Source organism: Balaenoptera physalus, assembly GCF_965194825.1.
Source record: "Balaenoptera physalus genome assembly, chromosome: 13".
NCBI classification, from domain to species: Eukaryota; Metazoa; Chordata; class Mammalia; order Artiodactyla; family Balaenopteridae; genus Balaenoptera; species Balaenoptera physalus.
In genome coordinates, this window is record NC_138892.1 from 46,032,091 (window position 1) to 46,052,807 (window position 20,717).

At 38.3% G+C, this 20,717-nt stretch overlaps 2 long non-coding RNA genes across 2 annotated transcripts in view; one reads left to right on the forward strand and one right to left on the reverse strand.

Moving 5' to 3' along the window:
* Positions 1–7,775, forward strand: part of LOC309640429 — a 41,525-nt gene extending 33,750 nt beyond the window's left edge. Inside the window, exon 3 of the long non-coding RNA XR_014252210.1 lies at positions 4,753–7,775. This is a non-coding gene — a long non-coding RNA (uncharacterized lncRNA). The remainder of the gene's footprint in view (positions 1–4,752) is intronic.
* An 8-nt stretch (positions 7,776–7,783) lies between these two features.
* The window catches only part of LOC309640426, a 176,439-nt gene continuing 163,505 nt past the window's right edge, over positions 7,784–20,717 (reverse strand). The window contains exon 4 of the long non-coding RNA XR_014252207.1: positions 7,784–8,308. This is a non-coding gene — a long non-coding RNA (uncharacterized lncRNA). The remainder of the gene's footprint in view (positions 8,309–20,717) is intronic.

Genomic DNA, 20,717 nt, shown 5'->3' on the forward strand with positions numbered 1-20,717 from the left:
AAAAGGCCAAAAAAAAACAACTCTTAGAACTAATAAGTGTTTAGCAAAGTCACAGGATACAAGGTTAATAATACATATATTTCTATGTAATAGCAATAATCAATTAGAATCAAATTTAAAGTAATACCATTTAAAATATCTCAAAAAAGAAATAATTAGGTATAAATTTAACAAAATATGTACTGAATCTGTATTCTGAAAACTATAAAATGCTAATTAAAGAAATCAAAGAAAACCTAAATTAATGACAAAACATTTAAAGTTTTTGGATTGGAAGACACAGCCTAGTAAAGATGTCAGTTCTCCCCAAAACAATCTACAGATTCAAAGCAAGCATTCCAGTCAAAATTCCAGCAGAATGTTTACTTGGCTATAGACAATCTAATTCTAAAATTCATATGGAAAGGTGAAGGAACTAGATTAGCCAAAACAATTTTGAAAAAGAATAAAGTATGAGAAAGCATGCTGTTCAATTTTAAGACTTACTATAAAATACAGTAATCAAGATAGTGTGATACTGGCAAAGGAAAAGACACATAGGTCAATGGAACAGAATAGAGAGAACAGAAAGAGAACCACACAAATATGGCCAACTGATCTTTTTACAAAGGTGGAAAGTCAATTCAGTGCAGAAGGGATAGACTTTTCATAAAATGGAACAATTAGACATCCATTAAAAAAATAACTTTGATCTAAATCTCACACTTATTACAAAAGTTAATTCAAAAGGGATCAAAGATGTAAAAATAAAATGCAGAACTATATAACTTTTAGAAGAAAACATAAGAGAAATTCTTCATGATCTGAGATTAGGCAAAGAGGTCCTAGATACGACACACAGTTATAAATCCATAAAAAATTGATGAATTGGACTTTATTAAATTTTTAATTGCTCTACGAAAGATACGGTTAAAATAATGAAAAGACAAGCTACAGACTCAGAGAAAATATTTTTAAATTGTATATCTTACAAAGGACCTGTGTCCAGAACAAATAAAGAAATGTCATAACTCAGCAGTAAAATAACCCAACTAAGAAATGGGCAAAGGACTTGAACAGACACTTCACCAAAGAAGATGTATATAACTATCAGCATACAATAAAAGACAAATAAATGTAACAGAGTGGCTTAGATCTGTTAGAAATTGTCACAATGGATAAATTCTAGATTGAATTGAAATGTGTGAAAAATAATATAAAAATAAATTTGATTTTTTAAAATTGGAGTAAAAACAAGGAAGCAATAAGCCCTCTGCTAAGGGCAGATGGTATAAGGTTAACAGATGACAGAGAGAACATGGAACTATCTAATTGTTATTATGCCTCCATTTTATCTGTCAAGAAGATGACTTTATATTAGTGAAAATGGTGAGTTACAAAAACAGAATGTTTTCAATATAATTCAATTTTAGATGATAAATAGATAAGCAGACATATATATGTGCATAGAAATAATATGGGAAGGATATATATGTATGTGCATAGAAATAATATGGGAAGGATATATATGTATGTGCATAGAAATAATATGGGAAGGACATACACTAAAATGTTAACAGTTGTTATTTCTAGGTGTAAGATTTTCATTTTTTTTTTTGCTGTGCATATGTATTCCATGAATATTCCATAATGTACATGTATTGCTTTTAAAATAAAACAGAACAAGTAAGTGATTTTAAAATGGAAAAGATGGTAAAAGGAACTTTAAGAAAATGGAATCTCCAGGTGAGGAGGTCCTAGAAGAACACATAGATTTTATGAGTTACAATGAAATACACCCCAGAGCACTGCAAGAAATTTTATAGAAGAGAGCATATGCAAAAGTAGTTCCAGTCTTCAAGAAAGAAATGTCATCTTCTGAAAACTATAGCAAGATTCTACACCTAATAATTGGAAGAACAGATTTGGAGAATTCAGAAAAGAAACACTACTAGGATCCCAACTTAGGCTCACTAAAAATAAGCCATGACAGACAAACCTCATTTCCTTTACTAGACAGTTACTACTAGAAGTGATGGCTGCTATGTCCTCAGATTTGACCTGTTCAACACTTCTTTCTTTCTGATGACAGCAGCCTGGTTTTATTTTGGGAAACTACTTCGGCTATTTAATAGACTTCTAAAACTTACCATGTCCAATGGTTAATTCATCTTTTCCTCTAAAACCTGGTCCTTCTACTGTCTTTCCCATCTCAGGAAATAGCAACTGCAACCTTCTGTTACTTGGGCCAACCCTTCTGGAATCATCCCTGACTTCTCTCTCTTTCTCACACTCCACCTTCAAATCCATCAGAAAATACTGTTGGTTTTACCTTTAAAATAAACCAAAGATCTGACCACTTTCTCACATTGCTGCTACTATGACCACACCCAGTCCCACTCACCATCTCCCCTCATCTGGGTTATTACAACAGCAGCTGAGTGAAATCCCTACTTCTATTCTTGACCACCTACACTCTACTATCTTTTTAATACACAAGTCAGGTCATGGCACTCCTATGATAAAATGACTCTCCATTTCTCTCAGAGTAAATACCGAGGTCCTTACCATGGCCTTCAGGACCCCTCATAAAATGCTTCACTTTCTTCTCCTCCTCCTGCTCTCTCCCTTGCTCACCTGGCTCTAGCCACAGTGGCCTCCTTGCTGGACCTTGAAAGAGCCATGCACTCTCTGGCCTCAGGGCCTTTGTACTTGCCCTTTCTTCTACCTGGAATTCTCTACTTCCAGATCCCCCCACAGCTAGGATGACCATGTATCCTGGTTTGCCTGAGAGAGTCCCCATTTGTGCCTGATATTCCAGCGTTAACACACACAATCTTAAAAGTGTCCCCATTCGGATGAATATGGTCGCCCTACTCATGGCTCAGAGCCCCATCTCTTTCAAGTCTGCTCGATCTCAACTTCTCATTGAGGACTCTCTCACACCTGACTTAAGATTGTAGCCCTACCCCAGCACATTTAAATTCTTTCCTTGTTTTGTGTTTTCTCCCTATGGCTCTTTTCACCTTCTGATATACTATATTACCTTCTTATTGATTATGTTTACTGTCTGTATGCTGTCATTACTTACATAAGCTCCATGAAGGCAGACATCTTGCCTGTTTCACTTTCAATATCACATCCCCAGCACCTAGAACAGTGCCTAGCATAGAGGAGATCTCAATAAATGTTGATTGATAAATGAATGCACAAATGAGTGCCTAGAAACTTGTTTTCTCACTAGATATCAAAATGAAATAAAATAAAAGTTTATATTTGGGGACCTTGAGGAAAAATAAATATTCTATAAAACATTCCTTATGTATATATTGAATATATATATATAATGTCAGGATTCCTTTATTCCTTTGGTTGAAAGTGATAGAAGTTTAAGCTGAACTTCCAGAAGTAAGGGAAAAAAAGAGGCAGAGTGTTTATTGCAAAGATACTGCAAAGTCTCACAGAAATGAAGGACCAAACCTTAGCACAGCAACTTCTGGGATTTTAGAGCCTGGACACAAGAATTCAAATACAAACAAGATTCTTTCTTCTCTCTTCTCTGCTCTTCCTGCACGTTGGCCTTATTCCCTCCTATTGCAGACTGACTATGGAAGTACTTTTGCTCCCAGCTCCCAGCTGTAGTTGGAAGAAAAATCCCAGAGATGGACTGATTCCTATTGTCCCCAGCTTGAATCACATCCACTGTGGAAAGAGGATGAAATACTGTGATTGCTCCCCACCCCCCGGAGCAGTCACTACTGTCAAAAATGCAGGTTCCTGTCCCAAAATGACAACAACTCTTCCCATATAAATGGGAGAAGTACTTCCTCAAAAGAAATCGAGTCCTTTTCCCAAAGGAAATGAGAGACACTCAGAAGACAAGAAATAAAAGTCTAATTCGATAGCTTTTTATATTTTTAAAATGCCACATTCTGCTCTAACCTATTCCGGAGATTAATAAACACCAACATGTTCTTCACTCATAAATGTGTAAGATTGCTTTCTATACATTGAGTCTCTGATTCAGCACTTTGATAAACTCTGCAATTTTACCATCCAGTAGCCAATTTACTCTGCTTTAATAAGACACATTACCAAAATATTGCACATCGCATAGTCAGAGATATTCTTTTTTCACTGTGTTAAATAATGATATACATTTTCAATTTATCTATGGTGAATGTTAGAATATGACAGCTGTATTTGTTTTTCACGATGTAAAGTGAATGATAATATCTCACGAGCTGATTTATTTCCTTCTTTTCTATCCACAATGATCTTACTGTGCTATTTCAGCTTCAAAATATGGATATTGAGGCACCAGCTGCTTCAACTCTAGAGAACAGTTATTTCCCATGAACCAACAATTTCACTTAAAAGAGGAGGGAGACAGAACATAAGGAAACTTTTCTCAGGACCACCTAAACCAAATAAACGAACGACGATGCAAAAAAAACTACCTAAGTTTTGACAACATTGCAAGATTCCTTTTGTTAAGGTACAAGATACAGAATTTCCCAGGAGAACAACAAAATCAATGAAAGCCTGAATTCTCGTAATTAGAGTTGCTGTTAGTATTATCATGTTATTGACACAAAAATGCCTCATCCTCATTCCCAATTAAATTTGCTGTATAACTTGTGCAAAGCAAATGCTATAAATTGAACTAAAATGTTGTGGATGACATGTGGAAGACTTTTTTTTTTTTCATTTTGTTTTTGTTTTATGGGTTTTTCACTTTAAAGAAATCTAACAGATTTTATCTCCTTTTAGAAAATCATGCATACAGGGACCGAAGCAGTGATTTATGCTGTGACATAATATGTTTTTGACACAAAAAGTACTTGTCAAAAATGCAAGATACAAAAGCAGCTATTCTAAGTGTTTTAAAGGGAAGAAGGAAAATCTGGCTTTCTTCAGTCAATAATACATCTGACATAAATAATGACTGAAAACTGACAGCTACAAGATGTGATTTAGGTGCTCTGAATTCGTCAAGATGAAAAGGTAAGTAATATCAATTTTGTATTCTATAGTAATTTTGCTGTAATGTAATTGAACTTCTCATGGCAACAAGAGTTATAATAATTGTATTAGTAATTGGTGAGTCATACAGTGAATAACGTCTTTAATTGAATACTTGTTTTCATAGTATAGCTACAGCTCTGCCTCAAAATTGAGTTCGATTTGGCACTATGGAAGAATAGATTTAATCTTTCATCTTCCACTTGTCTTATATGAGTAATTTTATTTTTAAAAATACACAAAGAGGGAAAGAAAAGAAAAACCATGAGGTTAAGTAACGATGTAGAGTTTTAACTAGCCATGGTCCTCAGAAACAGTGAAGATTAATTTGGGAAGGTATGACTTATCTCAAACCCCGCAAAATATCAGTACACTTTTGTAAAGCCAAAGAGAAATGTCTGTTCTGAATGGCTCCAGAAAAATCATGCCATCACAAAATATTTTCTTCCAATGACTCATACTCTGCTTTGGGATTTCAAAACTTCCCATTTGCATATATTGACTGCTTCATTCTGATGCAAACTCCAGCTTTCAGACTCCAAGCTCATTTTTACAGGTCAAATTTAGGTAGGAATCGGTAGAGATGGCTTCCTCCTTTTACATGACCATTCTTCCCACCTCATTCCCCCCCAAAAGCCAATATTTTATCGATTCCATTATAAAAAAGCTATGATTTTCATACTAACATTTTATCCTGATTTTAGAGATAGATTAAATACATCTAAGCTTTCCTGGTTTAGGCTATATTAAGGTAACATGAAGCACAAGTTCAAATACTCGTGTTTTGTTGTAAAGTCACTTGGATGCCTTTGCATTTTCAGCAGTACTTTGCCATCTATGACAATGACTGGCTAGATGTTCTCACCAAATCCATGTATCCTTTTTTCTGAGCTCACGACTCTATTTCATGGAGGTAGGAGTGACCATGTGACTGAGTTCCAGCCAATAAAATGTGGAGAGGTAATGAATGTGGCTTCCAGATTTCATCCATAACGAGCTTTCATGCCAGCTCTTCTGCATCTGCTGGCTGAATGAAGAGGTCTCAGAACGTAGAGGAAGGTAGCGACAGGATACCTTAGGACCTAGCTGAGTTCATAAGTGAACATGTGGAATGCTGTCCAAATGCCACACACGTGAAAAATAAACTATTATTATGTTAGACAATTGAGATTTGGGGACGTATCTAACTTAGTCACTAGAGTAACCTTAACTAATAAACACTCCCACTCCAAAATCTGGTTGAGTGGTGACCAGGGTAGAGAGTGATCACTGGGATTGCTATGCAGGAAACGTTCACGACCTTCTCCCTCCCATGGTGGGAAGAATGTACTTCCTGAATTCCTGAGGTTGTGCGTGGACCCAACTTGCTTTGGCCAATGGTATGTTAGTAGATGTGATGCGAATAGGCCTTCAATATGCTTGTGCAGTTTGGGCTTGGTTGCAGCACTCTGCTGATTTGCCTGAGAAAAGCATGCCCTGGGTAGATGCTCCCCTTGAGCATAAGCCCCTCAAAAAAACACATATGCAGCAGAGCTGAACCCAACCCACTCCAGGGTCGAAGGTCATCTGACCCAGAACAGAGCCATCCAGCCAAACCATGGTTAACCTGATGATCTGTGAGCAAGAAAAGTATACGCTTATTGTAAACCATGGAGTTTCAGGGTGGTTTGTTAAAGCAATAGCTGATGATACAGACAGGCAGCCTTAGTGTAGTGTGGTCAAGAGTGCAGACTATAAGACCAAACACTTCATGTCAAATCTGTATCATTTATTACCTACGTTTCCTTGTGCAAGTTATTTAAACCATGCCTCCATTTCCTCATTTATAAAATGAGATAATAGTACCTATCTCATAATAGTACCTAATAATAGTAGTAGTAGTAGGACCTAACTCATACAGTTAATATTTATAAAGTGCTTGGAATAGTGCCTGGCACATAATAGCCACTGCAATAGTGTATATGAGATAAAATAAACCTCAGTAACCCATAGATACTTCAGCAAATTACCCCCAAAAAGAACAAGATGCTGCTGCCAACGGATGCTTGAATTCCCCAGAGACATTCCTCCCTGTAATCAGGAGTCCATGTTACAAAATGTTTAAAGAATTCCATCGGTTGAGGCTTCCTTCTGATGAGTTTAATGACCTGGATTTGAATTCTTGTTCCACCATTTGGGACCTTGGACACTGTGCTGATCACTGGGTCTCAATTCCCTCACCAGTAAATGGGGACTGTTAACAGCACTTAGCGCAGCAGAGTAGTCAGTATTATAGCAGCTGCTCTACAGAAAGCATTTTAGTACAATAAATAATGCTTATAAACACTTAACAAATGTTAGTTATTCTTCATTTGGGCAAACAATTTTGAGAACAACCAGGTCACTTTTAGCTTGTGAAGAAGTGGATTGTAACTTCAAAGTATTGTTTATCTAAACTCACCAAAAGATTACCTGCTCTGATGTTTTTAAGGCAGAGGATATTTTTCAAAAGAGCACTTAAGGGACTTCCCTGGTGGTCCAGTGATAAAGAATCCACCTTCCAATGCAGGGGACGCAGGTTCAATCCCTGGTCAGGGAACAAAGATCCCACGTGCCGCGGGGCAACTAAGCCTGCGCGCCACAACTACTGAGCTCGCGTGCCTCAACTAGAGCCTGTGTGCCGCAAACTACAGAGCCCACACGCCCTGGAGCCCATGCGCCACAACTAGAGAAGAGAAAACCCACACACCACAACTAGAGAGAAGCCCGCGCACCACAACGAAGAGCCCACGCGTCCCGTGTGCAACTAAGACCTGACGCAGCCAAATAAATAAATAAATAAATGAGCACTTAAAACCGCAGCAGTTTCTCTCCTCTACTACCATAAATCTTTTTCGCTTTTATTTTCATTTTGTTTTGATGTATCAGTATAATACAAATCATGAAAATCATAAAATGATGCCTGTTATTATGTCTGTGTTATCTTCTCTTTACTTTTATGTAAATAATGTTGTCTCTACCTTCTATTTACTAACAATATTTCTGGTATTAATCAAAAAGAGCCCTCAGACCACATTCAACTTAATAGCAATTTAACTTAAAAGGTAAGAGATGTGGATTATATGCGATACTAAGCCACAATGTGTGTATCTTCTACATGAAAACAACCTTAATTTCCTTGCTTGACTGAGAAGAGAAATAAAAAGAACGATTGCTACAAATCAGGAAAAATTCATAACTTGCCGGGGGTGTAACAGCTGTTGATTTAAGGTTTGCATCTTTGATAACACGACGCTGCTGGGAAGATAACATCTTTTTGACAAAGCTGTGAACATAAAAATTACAAGGCTTTACTCAACGCTTAAATATTTTCTTTGTATCACTTACAGAAAAAATTATTTCTTTTATTTACTTACACTAAAATGTGTTTGAAGTATACTGTATCTCATCAGCAAGCTTTACAATAAAATTTAGTGTTTCCTTGTTCCATAGGTATACAGTACACTTGTCACATCACAAATAAAAATTACTTAAATTATCCTCAGTTTAGAGAAATGATCTGCTATTGCTATGTACAAGTAGTTCCTACCACTGGAAATACAAGCACGGAATTGAGCATACACTCAGGATATTATTCATTTCTTTTATTATCAGCTAGAAGTAGGTGATTGAAAAATTAGGTGACAAAACAAAGCAAGTACTGCACTGACGGGGAAAAATACCTGCAAAGTGGAATCTTGAAAATGTGTAAAAGGGAATAACTTTGCCATGGCAGTTAGAAACAATAGCAGTGTTCTCCTTTATCTAAAGGCTGCTGCGTTATTGCGTATGTCCCTGCACTGTTGACTCACAAACTGAAATTTTATGCTGAGCTTTTGTGTTTCTTATGTATCAGTGAAATGCACGGAGAACATCGTCAAGGAAGTACAGAGAATGATGCTAGTAATCGCCTTGTCTCCTTACTCTTCAACAAAACGCAATGTGCTTCCTTTCTTCTGTGAATTATACTTATCTTAGAAAGTCAGATTTCCTTCTTATTTTTAAATATTTTTTCTTAAAGAAAAAATATTTTTTTACCAAAGACTGCCTTGCATTGTCATTGAAACCCATGTGTACCCCAGCCCTGTAGTTCTCAGTCACTTTTTTTTTTTAATATTCAGAAAACATGATTTGATTGCTCATGCCACATGCTTTGAGAAATCCAAATCCCTCTTTGCCCCCTGAGAATTGGGGTATAGTTGCTTGCAATTCTCCTGGATACCTCTCACTCTTCAATTTTACTCTGAATTCCTTCTTTTGCTTAATTCTTGATCCCTATCAGTGGTTCCTCCTCCTGGAACTATACCTCCTTCTCTCTGTACCACTTCATCCCAAGTTGGACTCTACTTCTGGGTCCTTGTTCAAAGCACCACTACCCAAGGTTGTGTGGACAACAGAGTGCTACTGGAGGTCTCAGGGAACATAAAACAGCTTTACGTTTAATGTTGAACATCGTTGTTCATTCATTTATTCATTCATTTAACTAATATTTATTAAATACCTACCATGTGCAGGTACTAGTCAAGATCGTAGAGACACAGTAGTGAACAAAATATTTTTAAAAACCCTTGCTTTTATAGGGCTTGCACTCTAGTTATGGGAGAAAATAAAATTAACAAGTAAAATATATGTCACAGAGTGATATTATCAAGCAAAATAAAGCAGGGAAGGTAGAGGGACCTTTGGGAAGGGTGCAATTTCAAGTAGAGTGGTAGAGGATTTACTGTAACAGTGTTATTAAGGTAAAGATATGAAAGAAATAAGGGAAGAAGCCATGGAGATAAGTTTGGAAAGAATGCTTTAAGTAAAGAGAACAGCAAATGCAAAGGCCCTGAGGTGGGAGCTTCCCTGGAACGTTAGAGTTATAGCAAAGAGAATACTGGGGCTAAGCTCTTAAATTTCTCACTACTTAGACCCTTCTCCTCATTCCAGAGTCCTATATTAACTGTATTTCTTTATTTTTTTGTATTCCTGAAGTTCTGGCATCTGCAGCCTCGCTGACTGGAAGATTGCCCTGCCAGGGCTAGCCAGTCCTTAGAGAGAGCAAATTACTTTCCAGGAAGTATACTTTTCACATGCAAATTAACCAATCCAGAGCCCAAACTCAGGACCATCTCCACTATCTGTCTTTTACATTCCAGGAGGCAATATTCCTCTACCCTAATCACCCCAGGGCCAGGTGCCAGACAACTAGGGACTACCCTCATGCCCCAGAGCCCAGCCACTTATTCAAACTATCCAATTCAATACCTGCTCAGCTGCTTATCCTGCCTCACCCACTCATTCTTTGGAAAACCACAATAGAGGCTTTTGCTCATGCTTTACCCTTGCTTCTTCTACTCCTGACTGGTCCTGGTGCTTGCTCATGTGGCCCTACACAGGATGGCTTCTTCTCTTCTCTTGGAAACTATAACAAACTATCTTTTCAATGGCGATCATCTCCTGATCTGTTGACCACATTATACCTGAATAAAACCAAAATCCCAAGTACAGTTTAAAATAAATTCTTACCAAGCATCCAGTGGACAACTCATGAATTCTTTTTATTCCTCAATATAGAAATATTGGTAGTCTTCTTTCTAGTAATGGCTCCTATTCAGACTAGGTCTACCTTGGTCTAACTAATAGGCACATTACTTAGTTTTCCCGCACAAAATAAAAGTCTTCCTATGGCACAAAAATTCTACTTTACATCTGATTATATGATCATAATCCCCTGCCATCACTCCATAGCCTCAGTCCAATTGTCCACACCATTTAACTCCTTAATATATGTGATGTCTCCTAAGTCAGACATAATCTACCACCTAATTGTGAGCAGTGTATTCACTAAGGAAGTGACCAAATCCAAGCCAAATATATCCTGCCCAGAAGACCCTATGGCACAAAAATCTTGTAGTTTTTTCAGAGGTAACCATCTACAGACCATAACAAGTTGGTTTCCCTGGAGACTCTAGGTTCTGCATTGTCTGGACTCTAAGAAAACCACGTGTCTGATCTGATAAGACAAAGGCATCTAAGGCAGGAATGGCCTCATGGGCCACCCTTACCTTTGGCTGGGGACTTAATAATGAGCTGGTTTTCCCAGCTGTTGGACAAAAGAAATCTCATCAAACTTGATATTCCTCCAAAAGGGGATGGGGGGGGCTTCCTTGGACAAGTAAATTTTGTAAATACTGAATAATATATCCCATCTCCATGACCCTGGTGATTGTGCACATTACACTATGCTAACTGTAAAATTCGAGTGGAAAAAAAAAAGTAAATATATGCTAGAGTCAGTAAAAACCTGATCTCCAATACTGTGGGCATCTCAATGACTAGTGAAACATGAAATGCTTTGTTTTGGGGTTCGATGTTTTCTTTTTAATTTTCATGTTTGTTCTTGGTTGTCAAATAGACATATATTTTTATCTACTTTTAATTTTAATCTCAAAACCAGTCAAAACTCTTAATCAGCTAAAATTCTGTCTAGTATGTGAATTAATTCTATGGCAACAACAGATTTCTGGCTTCCAAGTGTTGATAAATGTCCAAATTCCAAAAACGAAAATATCATCTCTTTTACCCATTTTCTTTTTACACTTTATGTTAATTCTTGGCCCTAAAATAACCCCAGTGTGTTATTTTTCAATTACATTTCTATAGAGTGATAAAAACAGAATCATGATTCATAGTAACAATACGTTTGCCTTAAAAAGAGTTTTGTGCTACCGGAGGGAAAAGAGTACATATCTGTTTAATACATCACCATATTTTCTGGTTTATAAGCTTTGGCAGTTTATAAGGCATAGCCAACTTTTATAAGCATATGTTGGGGTTTGGGGAGAATTTTACAGCAAGGAGAGTAGAGGCAAAACACACCTCCGTGCCCTGACAAGGTCAATGGGTCATCCTGCTAGGGTGCTCTGAGAGCTTTTGCAATCAGCCACTCTGGGGAAAGCTTTGGGCTCTGAGTGGGGAGCTCTGGAAGTTGTGAGAATGTCACTGCGCTATAGCATCACAGGATTTCACCACCTAGTGGCAACTACTGAAAATTATAGCCAGTTACCCTGAATGAGATGCCTTTTGGGTGTGTTTCTAAACAATTTACTATTATACACAGGTTTTATTTAACAGTGTGAATTTTCATATTCTGAATTGGTTATGATGTGATTGATAAATTGGAAAACATGTTTTGCAAAACACAGATTATCAGTTGTATCAGGATAATGCCTGCACGCCACCACATTCATGTTTCTTACATTCATGCAAGAAAAAGAATTGAAGCAACTGTTACAACAGCTGCTTTCTTTATCATAATGGGGTAATAAGGATGAATGGAATGTGTGGAAGCACTGTGCTAATGGCAGGGTTAATGGTAATGAGAACACAAAGCCTATTATTAATGACCAAAACCGAGGTGGGATCTGGGGCAATATTTGTTAAACATTCTAGATGAAATATTTCATTATTGTAATTTTCAAACTCTTTAGGACCTGAGGCCCTTTTTCTCACTGACACAACAGGTTTTATAACACAACTTTTGACAGCTAAAATTTTTCTAGGAACAAAACTATCAGGTGGTGGCAGACCAGAGACCCTCTTGCTAGCACATCTACAAACTGACAATTATTTACACTGTTTCTTGTATTGCAAACATATCCATTTTTTCCAGATCCATTAAAATGAATACTGAGGGCTTCCCTGGTGGTGCAGTGGTTGAGAATCTGCCTGCCAATGCAGGGGACACGGGTTCGAGCCCTGGTCTGGGAGGATCCCACATGCCGCGGAGCAACTAGGCCCATGAGCCACAACTACTGAGCCTGCGCGTCTGGAGCCTGTGCTCTGCAACAAGAGAGGCCGTGATAGTGAGAGGCCCGCGCACCGCGATGAAGGGTGGCCCCCGCTTGCCGCAACTGGAGAAAGCCCTCGCACAGAAACGAAGACCCAACACGGCCATAAATAAATAAATAAATAAATTGAAAATGAATACTGAGAATTCCATTCCATTCTGTAACTCTGTATTAGCATCTCACCTTTCTACTCTTTTAATAGTTCTCCTTGTCTTCAGGGACAAATTGTTTCTCCAGTGCCCATTTTGGAGCTTTCCACCCCCCTCTTCTTTAACTCATATATTTTGCTGCTAAATCTCATCTTCCTTTTTTTAATTTATGAGTTTATTTCAGGCTATGTGTTAGTGTAAATAGGTAAGCTAACTTTAATTAAAATTTTAAGTAAGTTTCATAAGGCATAAATCAAATGATTCAGTAAAGTCCAGATATATTATACCTACTGAATTCCTTTCATCCACTTTGTAATTTGATCAAAGGAATGCAATTGAATATGTCTGGCATGATCTGTTCTGTATAAGTCCATGCTGTTTATCACCCAGGCTTTCACTGCTCTCTTGATGCATATATAATACTTTTTTTTCCTTAATATCCGCTCTGTTATTTTACTAAGAACTTAAGATAATAATGGCCAGGAGGGCTTTTTTCTTCCTTTCTTTCTTTCTGAAGTATTTTTAACTTGGTTATTATTCCCATTGTTTTTGAAATGCTTTGGTTGTCCCAATCCCAAGAAATATTTCCCAATGGAAACATAAACGCAGTGGGTAATTTTCCTGGCAAGTAAGAGTGCTTTATTTAAACCAAATGTGCTTAATTGCTGTGTTCCATGTGTTCCTTCTTAGCCTATTGAGTTCAAATAGCTTATTGATGTTATCATTAATCTTAAGTTCCATTGTCATCTTTTCAGCTAATTATTTCTTGATACAATTATAAGAAAAATCTGCAGCTTCTGAAGCATGTGCCAATTCAATCAGAGGTTATGTTTTTCGTCCATTTTAGAGTATTTTTTAATAGTTTATACCAACTCCATAACAAATTCAATTATGCCAGCCTCAGCATATTTAAATGATGATTCTATTTGTCACTTGGGTACATTCTTTAGAACGGTAAATCGAACAATTACTAGTTGGCCTCTGGAAATTCACAAATCAGCAATGAGGTTTACAGTCTATTTGTTTTATATGATAAGCTGCAGACTGCAACTTGAATTTCTACTAATTAGAAGGAATTTCTATTTGACTTATATAATCTATTTATTAATATAACTGTCACTTCAAATACACTGCAGTTAAAATCAATTGGCCCTTTTTAAAAGAGTTTTCACAAAATAAAAGGACCGTTTCCACACCTTTGTACCAATTCCCCTAGAAACTCTCAGGAGTGAACAAGGTAAGGTGTGCATGATAGTGTAATCACTGCCCCTCATGCTCAAAGTGCTACGAAATGTCACCTTTCCTTATTATATCAAACCAGCTCTACCTCTGGGCCCCCACTTGCCATGGTCAGCACTGTCAGTCATTTTAAAGCGCTCCCATCCCTCTCTTAGGAGGAAAGATCTTGGTCACAGTTGAGATGCTCATCATACCCACTCACATGCCAAGGCGGACTGCTCTGCAGGTAGCATCCGTATCATCACTGCCCATGTGACAACCCTTAAAGCACTCTCCCTGGGAGTTATGACACCTCCTAGGCTACTTTCGGGAGACACTGGTCTCCACAACCCAAGAAGCAGTCAGCCTTTGCCCTCTTCTTCTCCGAGGAACTCTCCCACCCCCTCAGAGCTTTAATTTCTCCAGCCCCTAGAGGGAAAAAATACTCTTTTTACTCTGGTTCTTTTTTTTTTTTTTTTTTTTTGGTGGCACACCATGAAACACTGGACAATAAGACAGCCAAGTGCCAAACCTCAAGACCACAAAACAAATTGTTCATTTCCCTGGTTTCTTTAGAAATACAGTAAGAGCTTTCCCATCTGCCAAGGATGAATGACATGCTTCTGATAAACAGAAAAGAAGAAACAATACAGAGGGGAGACCTTCAAGATGGCGGAGGAGTAGGCCATGGAGATCACCTTCCTCCCCACAAATACATCAGAAATACATCTACATATGGAACAACTCCTACAGAACACTTACTGAATGCTGGCAGAAGACCTCAGACCTACCAAAAGGCAAGAAACTCCCCACGTACCTGAGTAGGGCAAAAGAAAAAACAGAGACAAAAGAATAGGGATAGGACCTGCACCTCTGGGAGGGAGTTGTGAAGGAGGAAAGCTTTCCACACACTAGGAAGCCCCTTCATGGGCGGAGACTGTGGGTAGCGCAGGGGGGAAGCTTCGGAGCCATAGAGCAGAGCGCAGCAACAGGGGTGCGGAGGGCAAAGCGGAGAGATTCCCGCACAGAGGATCGGTGCTGACCAACACTCACCAGCCCGAGAGGCTTGTCTGCTCACCCACTGGGGCGGGCGGGGGCTGGGAACTGAGACTCGGGCTTCGGAAGTCGGATCCCAGGGAGAGGACTGGGATTGGCGGCGTGAACACAGCCTGAAGGGGACTAGTGCACTGCAGCGAGCCGGGAGGGAGTCCAGGAAAAAGTCTGGACCTGCCTAAGAGGCAAGAGACCATTGTTTCAGGGTGCGCGAGGAGAGGGGATTCAGAGCATGGCCTAAACGAGCTCCAGAGACGGGCGTGAGCCGTGGCTATCAGCGCGGACACCAGAAATGGGCATGAAGTGCTAAGGCTGCTACTGCAGCCACCAAGAAGCCTGTGTGCAAGCACAGGTCACTATCTACACCTCCCCTCCTGGAAGCCTGTGCAGCCTGCCACTGCCAGGGTCCCATGATCCAGGGACAACTTCCCTGGGAGAACGCACGGCACGCCTCAGACTGTTGCAACGTCACGCTGGCCTCTGCCGCCGCAGGCTCGCCCCGCATCCGTACCCCTCCCTCCCCCCGGCCTGAGTGAGCCAGAGCCCCTGAATCAGCTGATACTTTAACCCCGTCCTATTTGGGTGGGGAACAAATGCCCTCAGGCAACCTACACACAGAGGCAAGCCCAAATCCAAAGCTGAACCCCAGGAGCTAGGCGAACAAAGAGGAGAAAGGGACATTTCTCCCAGCAGCCTCAGGAGCAGCAGATTAAATCTCCACAATCAACTTGATGTATCTCTGGAATACCTGAATAGACAACAAATCATCCCAAAATTGAGGCGGTGGACTTTGGGAGCAACTGTAGACTAGGGGTTAATTTTCTGCATCTAATTTGTTTCTGGTTTTATGTTTATCTTAGTTTAGTATTTAGAGTTTATTATCACTGGTAGATTTATTTATTGATTTTGTTGCTCTCTTCCTTTTTTTTATAGATACATATATTTTTTTCCTTTTTCTCTTTTTCTGAGTGTGTATGTGTATGCTTCTTTGTGTGATTTTGTCTGTATAGCTTTGCTTTTACCATTTGTCGTAGGGTTCTGTCGATTTTGTGTGTGTGTGTGTAGTTTTTAGCACTTGTTATCATTGGTGGATTGATATTTTTGGTTTGGTTGCTCTCTTCTTTCTTTCTTTTTTTTAATTACTTTTTAATTTTCAATAATTTTTATAGTTTTTACTTTAGTAACTTCTTCAGTTTATTTTATCTTCCCTTTCTTTCTTTCTTTCTTTCTTTCTTTTTTTCTCTTTTCTTCTGAGCCATGTGGCTGACAGGGTCTTGGTGCTCCAGGCGGGTGTCAGGCCTGTGCCTCTGAGGTGGGAGAGCCGAGATCAGGACATTGGTCCACCAGAGACCTCCCAGCTCCATGTAATATCAAATGGTGAGAGCTCTCCCAGAGATCTCCATCTCAGTGATAAGATGCAGCTCCACTCAAAGACCAGCAAGCCACAGTGCTGGACACCCTATGCCAAACAACTAGAAACCCAGGAACACAAGCCCACCCATTAGCAGAGAGGCTGCCTAAAATCATAATAAGGTCACAGACACCCCAAAACACACTACCAAACGTGGTCCTGCCCACCAGAACCAAGATCCAGCCTCATCCACCAGAACACAGGCACCAGGCCCCTCCACCAGAAAGCCTACACAACCCACTGAACCAACCTTACCCACTGGGGGCAGACACCAAAAACAATGGAAACTAAAAACATGCAGCCTGCAAGGAGACCCCAAACACAGTAAGTTAAGGAAAATGAGAAGACAGAGAAACACAGAGCAGATGAATGAGCAAGGTAAAAACCTACCAGACCAAACAAATGAAGAGGAAATAGGCAGTCTACCTGAAAAAGAATTCAGAGTAATGATAGTAAAGATGATCCAAAATCTTGGAAATAGAATGGAGAAAATACAAAAAACATTTAACAAGGACCTAGAGGAACTAAAGAGCAAACAAACAATGATGAATAACAAAATAAATGAAATTTAAACTTCTCTAGAAGGAATCAATAGCAGAATAACTGAGGCAAAAGAACGGAAAAGTGACCTGGAAGATAAAATAGGGGAAATAACTACCACACAGCAGAATAAAGAAAAAAGAATGAAAAGAAATGAGGACAGTATCAGAGACCTCTGGGACAACATTAAAGGCACCAACATTCGAATTATAGGGATCCCAGAAGAAGAAGAAAGTGACTGAGAAAATATTTGAAGAGATTATAGTTGAAAACTTCCCTAATATGGGAAAGAAAATAGTCAATCAAGTCCAGGAAGTGCAGATAGTCCCATACAGGATAAATCCAAGGAGAAACACGCCAAGACACATATTAATCAAACTATCAAAAATTAAATACAAACAAAAAATATTAAAAGCAGCAAGGGAAGAACAACAAATAACATGCACAGGAATCCCCATAAGGTTAACAGCTAATCTTTCAGCAGAAACTCTGCAAGCCAGAAGGGAGTGACAAGACATATTTAAAGTAATGAAAAGGAAAAACCTACAACCAAGATTACTCTACCCAGCAAGGATCTCATTCAGATTCGACAAAGAAATTAAAACCTTTACAGACAATCAAAAGCCAAGAGAATTCAGCACCACCAAACCAGCTTTACAACAAATGCTAAAGGAACTTCTCTAGGCAGGAAACACAAGAGAAGGAAAAGACCTACAATAAGGAACCCAAAACAATGAAGAAAATGGTTATAGGAACATACATATTGATAATTACCTTAAGGTAAATGTATTCAAAGCTCCCACCAAAAGACATAGACAGGTTGAATGGATACAAAAACAAGACCTGTATATATGCTGTCTACAAGAGACCAACTTCAGACCTAGGGACACATACACTCTGAAAGTGAGGGGATGGAAAAAAATATTCCATGCAAATGGAAATCAAAAGACAGCTGGAGTAGCAATTCTCACATCAGACAAAATAGACTTTAAAATAAAGACTATTACAAGAGACAAAAAAGGACATTACATAATGCTCAAGGGCTCAATCCAAGAAGAAGATATAACAATTGTAAATATTTATGCACCCAACATAGGAGCACCTCAATACATAATGCAAATGCTAACAGCCATAAAAGGGGAAATCGACAGTAACACAGTCATAGTAGGAGACTTTAACACCCCACTTTCACCAATGGACAGATCATCCAAAATGAAAATAAATAAGGAAATACAAGCTTTAAATGACACATTAAACAAGATGGACTTAATTGATATTTATAGGACATTCCATCCAAAAACAACAGAATACACTTTCTTCTCAAGTGCTCATGGAACAGTCTCCACGATAGATCATATCTTGGGTCACGAATCAAGCCTTGGTAAATTTAAGAAAATTGAAATCATATCAAGTGTCTTTTCTGACCACAACACTATGAGACTAGACATCAACTACAGGAAAACATCTGTAAAAAAAACAAACACATGGAGGCTAAACAATACACTACTAAATATCCAAGAGATCACTGAAAAAATCAGAGGAAATCAAAAAATACCTCGAAACAAATGACAATGAAAAAGACACAAACCAAAACTTATGGGATGCAGCAAAAGCAGTTCTAAGAGGGAAGTTTATAGCAATACAAGCCTACCTCAAGAAACAGGAAACATCTCAAATAAATAATCTAAACTTACACCTAAAGCAATTACTGAAAGAAGAACAAAAAAACCCCAAGGTTAGCAGAAGGAAAGAAATCATAAAGATCAGATCAGAAATAAATGAAAAAGAAATTAAGGAAAAAATAGCAAAGATCAATAAAACTAAAAGCTGGTTCTTTGAGAAGATAAACTAAATAGATAAACCATTAGCCAGACTCATCAAGAAAAAAAGAGAGAAAACTCAAATCAACAGAATTAGAAATGAAAAAGGAGCAGTAACAACTGACACTGCAGAAATACAAAGGATCATGAGAGATTACTACAAGCAACTATATGCCAATAAAATGGACAACCTGGAAGAAATGGACAAATTCTTAGAAAAGCACAACCTTCTTAGACTGAACCAGGAAGAAATAGAAAATATAAACAGACACATCACAAGCACTGAAATTGAGACTGTGTTTAAAAATCTTCCAAAAAACAAAACCCTAGGACCAGATGGCTTCACAGGAGAATTCTAACAAACATTTAGAGAAGAGCTAACCCCTATCCTTCTCAAACTCTTCCAAAATATAGCAGAGGGAGGAACACTCCCAAACTCATTCTACGAGTCCACCATCACCCTGATAGCAAAACCAGACAAAGATGTCACAAAAAAAGAAAACTACAGACCAGTATCACTGATGAACATAGATGCAAAAATCCTCAACAAAATACTAGCAAACAGAATCCAACAGCACATTAAAAGGATCATACACCATGATCAAGTGGGGTTTATCCCAGGAATGCAAGGATCTTCAATATATGCAAATCAATCAATGTGATAAACCATATTAACAAATTGAAGGAGAAAAACCATATGATCATCTCAGTAGATGCAGAAAAAGCTTTTGAGAAAATTCAACACCCATTTATGATAAAAACCCTCCAGAAAGTAGGCACAGAGGAAACTTACCTCAACATAATAAAGGACATATATGACAAACCCACAGCCAACATTGTTCTCAATGGTGAAAAACTGAAACCATTTCCTCTAAGATCAGGAACAAGACAAGGTTTTCCACTCTGACCACTATTATTCAACGTAGTTTTGGAAGTTTTAGCCACAACAATCAGAGAAGAAAAAGAAATAAAAGGAATCCAAATCAGAAGAGAAGTAAAGATGTCACTGTTTGCAGATGACATGAAACTATACTTAGAGAATCCTAAAGACCCTACCAGAAAACTACTAGAGCTAATCAATGAATTTGGTAAAGTAGCAGGATACAAAATTAATGCACAGAAATCTCTTGCATTCCTATACACTAATGATGAAAAATCTGAAAGAGAAATTAAGGAAACACTCCCATTTACCATTGCAACAAAAAGAATAAAGTACCTAGGAATAAACCTACTTAAGGAGACAAAGGACCTGTATGCAGAAAACTATAAGACACTGATGAAAGAAGTTAAAGATGATACAAACAGATGGAGAGATATACCATGTTCTTGGATTGGAAGAATCAACATTGTGACAATGACTATACTACCCAAAGCAATCTACAGAGTCAATGCAATTCCTATCAAACTACCACTGGCATTTTTCACAGAACTAGAACACAAAATTTCGGAATTTGTATGGAAATACAAAAGACCCCAAATAGCCAAAGCAATCTTGAGAAATAAAAACAGAGCTGGAGGAATCAGGCTCCTGGACTTCAGACTATACTACAAAGCTACAGTAATCAAGACAGTATGGTACTGGCACAAAAACAGGAATATAGATCAATGGAACAGGATAGAAAGCCCAGAGATAAACCCACACATGTATGGTCACCTTCTTTTTGATAAA